General features: G+C 40.7%; 1 long non-coding RNA gene across 1 annotated transcript; it reads right to left on the bottom strand.

The window, feature by feature from the left end:
* Positions 1-4,862: 4,862 nt before the first annotated feature.
* LOC136247535 (uncharacterized) lies at positions 4,863-7,441 on the bottom strand. The gene is made up of 3 exons (XR_010697630.1): positions 6,295-7,441; positions 6,041-6,246; positions 4,863-5,977 (listed from the first exon to the last, which is right to left on the bottom strand). It is a non-coding gene; the product is annotated as an uncharacterized lncRNA (long non-coding RNA).
* Between the last annotated feature and the right edge of the window lie 703 nt (positions 7,442-8,144).

The raw sequence follows: 8,144 nt of genomic DNA, 5'->3' as shown, positions 1-8,144 counted from the left end.
CTAATGTGGTATTGATTGTTTGTAAAGTGTGATATCAAGTTAGTTGTAAACTCATCATAGTTTGTCATCTCTATAATAAATACAGGCAGTTCATTCCATTCTTTGATTGATCTTGAGTACAATGATTGTTGATAAGATGTTGTTGATGGTGTGGGCAGGATAAAATGCAAGGGATGATAGTGTCTTGGTTGTGTCTCTACGGATTGATAATATGGGGGAATTGATAGGGATATGTCTTGATGGAGGATTTTGTGGAGCAGTTGCAGTCTAGATATCTTTCGTCGTGTCCGTGGGGTAGGCCACGATAGTTGATTTAATATTTGTGTCACGGAGCTAGTTCTGTTGTAATCACTGATGACCCACCTGGCTGCTCTACGCAGGATTTTTCCAATTTGTCTACATCAACATGATTGGAAGCTTCTTGCGCTTGACATCACACGGTAAAACATTACTAAGAAAACTAATTCCACAATTAATATTTCTTTACTAATGACAACTAAACCCACAATCAATCCTTTGTTATTTCAATCCACTGCTTTGATCACCAGTGTTGCCGCTAAGAAGTCACAAGAGAATATTCAGCAATAGTAAGAGCGTTCTGTAGTTTATTCCTTGATTCCGTTCCGTTTCGTTCCGTTCCGTCGATTAGACCCCACCTATAGCTACTACTTAAAGATTGACATTTTACTCACAGTTTAGTTAAAATAAGCTAGCTACCTTACACTATTATGAACGGAAGCTGGTTTCTTAATATTCAGTTTTCTTAATTATAGCTAATTGAACAGGGCTAGTGGATTGCAATCGCTATCATGGTTAAGATGGGAATAATGGTGATGAGACTCATAGTGTTTCTTGTTTGTAGATATGTGGCAAAGGCTAAACAATGCCATTCTGAACTTGCTGTTGAAATATTTTCTCTTATTTCATCTCCTGGTGAGTCTTGCAAGGAGGTCTACATAAGAAATCCGCAAAGTCAAAACAGATCAGGATATTGTTGGCTTATTAATCCTCTTCGTCGTGTATACTGTGATATGGAGCATCGATCAGAATGTGGTAATATTGGCGGATGGACTAGAATTGCTAGTGTTAACATTACCAGGGGAGATAACTGTCCATCTGGATGGAACAAGAGCTCGCATGATGGTATCAGCTTCTGTAAATCACCAAGTAACAATGCTGGATGTTATCCCGTAAAATTCTCCTCTAAAGGAATAAGTTACCAGAAAGTTTGTGGAATGGCTAGAGGTTATCAGAAAGGATCGACTGATTCATTCAATTATGGCCAAATGGATGGATTATTCATAACGTATGGTAGCCCACGTCAACATATATGGTCATATTTAGCTGGCTTAGTTGATGCAAATCCACATAACTATTTTGATTCTAGCTGTCCTTGTGCTGCTAGACCTGGACTTGGATCAACTCCCTTTATTGGTTCTAACTACTATTGTGAGTCTGGTGTTAATAACGGTACATGGGATTTCGATACATATCGCCTATCTGATCCTTTGTGGGATGGGTCTGGCTGTCCTATTAACAACACTTGTTGTGATAACCCCAACCTACCATGGTTCTATAGGGAGTTAGATGTGACTACTATTGATGATGTGGAGGTGAGGATTTGCCGTGATCAACCATCCAGCAATGAAGACGTTTTGCTAGAGCAGTTGGAAATTTATGTACAGTAGCTAATATAATAGCTAATAATTACTTGTGCTGTAAAGCCTTAATAGAATCAATAATTATTATTATTATTATTATTATTATTTTTGCTCTCTCTCATCCTTCTAATTCTCTCGACCTTCGTGTCAAACTCGGCCATAATGCCGAAGAAACGTGACAGATCGACTGGTGTTTCCACTCCACCAACCAAGAAAACTAAAGAAGGGGTCACTCAGGCGGAAACCGAGTCGTGTAATTCTTGTGACCAATCGATTGAAGATAACGGTTTGCTATGTGAATTTTGCTACCATTGGGAACACAGTCGATGTGCTGGCATCTCTGACGAAGCGTATGACATCCTCAGCGACTCGTCGCCCAATATCATGTTCTTCTGTACCACTTGTCGACCGAAAGTAACTGGAGCTCTAAAATTTTTTAACGAAATGCAAGACAAACAAAATGCTTTGGAAGCTAAAATTGCCAAGATTGAAGACGACCTTCGTAAACAAACTTCATTTGTGAAGAGGCTAGAATATGTTGAAGCTTATGTCCAGGAATTTGACAAGCCATTGGTTAAAACGCTTATGTCCAGGAATTTGTGAGGGACAAGGTTGTTGGTTGGTCAGCAGAGATTACACGGCTTGCCAAGTTCGCACAAGTTCAGCCGCATGCTGCTTATTCCGCTCTCACTCATGGCTTGTCAAGCCATTGGCTCTACCTTTGTCGCACTACTCCAAACATATCAGAGGCTTTACAACCCCTTGAGGACAACATCCGGCTGGTACTTATCCCTACTTTGATGGGTTGCTCTCCACCAAATGACACAATCCGTAAATTATTTGCCCTTCCACCTCGATATGGTGGTTTGGGTATCATAAACCCAACTCTTATTGCAGCTGAGGAGTATTCAGCCTCGTGTCACATTGCTGAGCCTCTTTCACAATTCATTCTGGACCAACTCTTATTGCAGCTGAGGAGTATTCAGCCTCGTGTCACATTGCTGAGCCTCTTTCACAATTCATTCTGGACCGGGGTATCAATTCGGCTATTGTTAAAACAGAACAGCTATCTCGCAAGTCCGCAATCCGCAATTCCAAATCTTCCAACTATTCGGATAGATCTTCCAGTTTGCGTACCCACTTAGATCCCTCCTCTCAACGCGCTTTAGATCTAGCCTCAGCCAAAGGGGCCTCCAACTGGCTTACCACCCGGCCCCTACAGGAACATGGCTTTGCACTGCATAAGTCCGCGTTTCACGATGCCGTGGCACTACGTTATGGGTGGTCTCCTCAGCGGACTCCTGCTCACTGTGCATGTGGGACTTCCTTTTCAGTGGAGCATGCTTTATCCTGTCCCAAGGGTGGCTTACCTTCTATCCGACACAATGAGATCAGAGATCTAACTGCTACCCTGTTGACTGAAGTATGCTCTCAGGTAGCTGTTGAACCAGAGCTCCAGCCGGTTTCACAGCAGGACTACCCTGCTTCTGCCAATATCCAAGATGGTGCCCGTCTTGACATCGCCATGAATGGTTTTTGGGGTGGAAGAAGTGAAAGATGTTTTGTGGATGTGCGGGTGTTCAACCCTCTGGCTGCTTCTAATGCGTCCTCATCACTGGCCTCCTGTTATCGGAGGCACGAGAACATTAAGAAACGTGCGTATGCTCAGAGAATTCGTGAGGAGGAGCATGCCTCTTTTACCCCCCTGGTAATGTCTGCCTCTGGTGGTCTGGCTCATGAGGCTTCTGTTTTTTATCAACGCTTGGCTCATCAACTTTCAAACAAGTGGGGCGATGATTACTCTGTTGTCATGGGGTGGTTAAGGTGCTGTCTATCTTTTTCTCTCTTGCGGTCCTCCATACAATGCATCCGCGGAGCCCGCTCATCCATCGGTCACTATGTTAAGACTCCCCCAATTGTGGAGCTGATTCGGGCAGAGTCTCAGTTTGCCGTGGACTAAGAAAGTCCCGGTTTGTCCAGCACAGGCCATTTATGTGCTGGGGGTGGTAGGCAAGGGCAGTCCATCAAGCCCGGGTAAAAAAAAAAAAAAAAAAAAAGAATATGTTGAAGCTAAGGTGACTTCTGGTACCGAACGGTCCAACCAAGTCCTCAAGCCAAGCCAACCAATTGCACCAACCAAAAATGCTGCCGCCAACCCTGCTGCAACCTTTAAAAATAATAATCAACTATCTATCCCTAAACCAGCTTCATCACTTGACAAGAAATTCAATGTTGTTGTTTATGGCCTAAAGGAATCACCAGCAAACACTAGTAAGCACGACCGGACGAAGCATGACCTTGACTGTTTAATGAAAGTTTTCTCTGACCTCAAGCTATCTATTACACCTGAATCAATGAAGGACTTCCACAGACTCGGAAAATATGATCAAAGCAATACTCGCCCCCGCCCCATTCTTGTCAAATTCCTGAGAGCCTTTGAAGCTACCCTTGTTCTATCATGTAAAAGTTCTTTGTCACCTGGTATAGCAATCAAACCTGATATGTCAGCCGAGGAGCGTAAAATCGAAAGTATCCTACTCAAAGAGAGACGAAGCCTCATTGATAGTGGCACCGAGAGCAAGCACATCAAAATTCGTGGGAATGGTCTGTACATCAATCATAAGCTCTATGCAGCAGTGCAAAACTCTCAACTCTGCTTACTATCTGCAAGCCTCCAACCTGTGACCAATGTTTCAAACACTGCCACATCCAATGCCCCAAATGCTTCCACCAACTCCTCAGTCTCCACTCCATCCCCTATGGAAGAGTCAAATTGACTAGACTTCAGTGCCTGTTTGTGGAACGCACGTAGTCTAGTAAACAAGTTAACTAATCTGTCAAGCTTTGTCCTCTCACATGATTTTCAAATTATTGCAATCACCGAAACCTCGTTGTCAAATTTTATCTACGACAATGAAATTTTACCCCCTTCCTTCTCAATCTACCGTCATGATCGTAAAACCAGAGGTGGAGGTATACTGATAGCAATTAAACAGACGATCCCCAGTAGAATTATTAGCATCCCTGATGAAGTTGAAGCCCTTACTGTCCAGCTAATGTTGTATGAACCTATTAACCTGTGTCTTATTTATAACCCACCTAACTGCTCTGAAGTATACAAGCAGGATCTCTTGTCCTATTTAGAGACTACAATGCAATCCTTAGTAAAGACCTATATACTTGGTGACTTCAACTCCCAGACATTGATTGGGCCACTCTGTCTAGTAACTGCAATTTTTCTTCAAGCTTATGTGATCTTTCATTCCAATATGATTTCTCTCAAGTTATTGACAGTCCAACCCATATTCATGGCAATACCCTTGACTTAATCTTCACTAATTCACCCGACTCAGTCACAGACATTGTTATATCTAATGATCTAAATCCGGTAACAAAGTCTGACCATTACTTAATCAGCTTCAAATTCCAGCTATCAACTACCCAGCACAGTATCACCTCTGAACCAATCTACATTTTTGACTACAATAAGGGAGACTACGATGGCCTGACTAACTTTCTGTGCAATATTGATTTTTCTAGTTGTTTCCAGTCTAACAATGTTGAATTTATCTGGTTATATATAAAATCCTCCTTATGCGATGCCATGGCAAAATTTATTCCAAAGATCAAGCTCAATTCTACTCATCAGCCCAAATATTTCACTCCAGCAATCAGACATCAGATTAACTCTATCAGGTCTCTTAAACGAAGACTTCGCAGATCTCCCTCCTCCAGTATCAGGAATCGTTTACACACTGCTGAACAGTCACTGTCTGATGAAATCCATAAAGCCAGGTCAGAGTTTGAAAGAAAGTTAATAATTAACTTTGCACCAAATAATAACTCCATGGTCTACAAATATATAAGAAGTGTCAAAAAATCCAGCTCTATACCATCCTCTGTCCTTTACAACGGTGCTCCTGCCACTGACAGTGCTGATAAAGCCTCTCTTTTTAATGAATATTTCTTCTCTGTGTTTACCTCTTCAGACTTCGTACTCCCACCCTACCCTGACAAAATTGACCCATCTGTCAGATGTCATTTAGTATCAATCCAAATATCTGAACAGGAAGTATATGAAGCACTCGTCTCACTCCATACTGACAAGGCCACTGGTATTGATGGTATTGGCCCAAGGATTCTCAAACAATATGCTAACATTCTTGCTAAGCCATTGCACCATTTGTTTACAATCAGTTTAAATAGTTGCTCCATACCTTATGAATGGCGCATACACACGATTGTTCCTGTACATAAATCTGGTGACAAGACTCAAGTTACTAACTATCGTCCAATTTCTCTACTCTGTATAACATCTAAGGTATTAGAACAACTAGTTTACAACAAAACCATTTCTTACATTTCAAGTTTTCTCTCACCTCAGCAGTTTGGCTTCTTAAAAAATCGATCCACAGTGCAACAGTTGCTTCTCATGTTGAACACCATACATAGTACTAATGACCAAACTGATGTAGTCTATCTTGACTTCAAAAGGGCTTTTGACAGTGTCCCCCACAAGGAACTGTTATTCAAACTTCGATCACTTGGAATTTCTGGCAAGCTTTGGTCATGGTTTGAATCATACCTACTTAATCGTTATCAGTGTGTGAAGATTAACAACTCTTTGTCTCACCTTCTCCCAGTTCTATCCGGAATCCCACAGGGAAGTATACTTGGCCCACTTCTATTTCTCATATATGTTAATGATATTCCGGACATCATTAAATTTTGTCTATTGTTTCTATTTGCAGACGATACCAAATGCATCAAAACTATCTCCTCACCACTAGATTCACTTAAACTTCAAGAAGACTTAAATAATTTAAACTTTTGGAGTACCCACTGGAATCTTCTATTCGGTCTATCAAAAATCTTTCTGCTATCCTTTAAAAGGAAATCTCCAACATCTTACAATATCGGCACCTCCCAGATTTCTTGTGTTGATACATACAAAGATCTAGGAATTATGTTATCAAGCGACCTGTCATGGGATGCTCACTATAACCACATTATCTCCAAATCCTATCAGGTACTTGGACTTCTAAGAAGATCTTTCTCCCTACAAAATTATGTCCAAGCCAAATCTCGACTATATACCTCTCTTGTTAGATCCCAATTTTTCTACTGCTCGGTCATCTGGAAACCCCACCTAATTAAGCACATTCAGCAACTCGAACGTGTTCAGAGGCGTGCAACTAAATACATTCTAAATGATTACTCTACTGACTACAAGTCTCGTCTTATTAATCTCCATATGCTACCCCTGATGTACATTCTTGATGTAAATGATGTGATGTTCTTTCTTAAAAATCTCCACAACCCCCACAATGGATTTGACATCAATAATTTCATTAAATTTGCAACTGGTCACACACGTCTAGCTTCTGGAAACAAGCTACTCCAAACAAGATCACCTGACAATTCCACTAGTAACTTTTATTTTAACCGGCTTCCTCGCATCTGGAATGCCCTTCCCATTATCAACTACCAGGACAATCCACTCAAGATAAAGGCCAAACTTTTAGATTATCTGTGGAATCATTTCACTGCCAATTTCACCTCCAACAACACCTGCTCTTTTTCATTTCTATGTCCATGCTCAAAGTGTTCAAAGATCCCTCACCAACCTAACTTCAACTCCCTTTAACTGTTAACTTCCCCCCCTTTTAAGTAATCTTAGACTAGTAAGTAAACTTTGTAGCTAATCACTGCTACAATTTAGCTTCCGGCCACTGACACAGGATGTCAGTGGACCATCAGTGTGCTGCCATATGTCCCAATTGTATCTGTAACTTGTATGTATGTAGGTATATGTACACTGTAAAGTTTATTATTATTATTATTATTATAAAAATAATAATAAATAATAATAATAAACTTTACAGTGTACTATTAAATTATAATAATAAACTTTACAGTGTCTGGCTGTCCTATTAACAACACTTGTTGTGATAACCCCAACCTACCATGGTTCTATAGGGAGTTAGATGTGACTACTATTGATGATGTGGAGGTGAGGATTTGCCGTGATCAACCATCCAGCAATGAAGACGTTTTGCTAGAGCAGTTGGAAATTTATGTACAGTAGCTAATATAATAGCTAATAATTACTTGTGCTGTAAAGCCTTAATAGAATCAATAATTATTATTATTACTTGCGTAATACGTTTCTGCGTAATACTGTATATGCACTGGCCACTGTATTTAACACACTTACCATGGATGTCTATAACACTCTGAAACGGCTAATCCGAAAGAAGCAAAGACTTTATAATCAAGCCAGGCGCTATCATCGTGACAATGATTGTTTCGAATACAAATTGCTACAGAAAGAGGTAAAATCAACGAACTTGCTATTGTTCCGGCAGCCGGAAATATTTAGTCAGTGCTATTGTTCCGGCAGTCCACTAGATTTCTCACTATCAAACACACTAATTGTATGCTATGCCCCGAGCATTCAACTTTAGGGAACGCGTAGTAGGT

Source organism: Dysidea avara, chromosome 2 (assembly GCF_963678975.1).
Source record: "Dysidea avara chromosome 2, odDysAvar1.4, whole genome shotgun sequence".
Lineage (NCBI taxonomy): Eukaryota > Metazoa > Porifera > Demospongiae > Dictyoceratida > Dysideidae > Dysidea > Dysidea avara.
The sequence above is the reverse complement of the archived record's forward strand: the minus strand, read 5'-3'. Positions and strand labels throughout refer to the sequence as shown.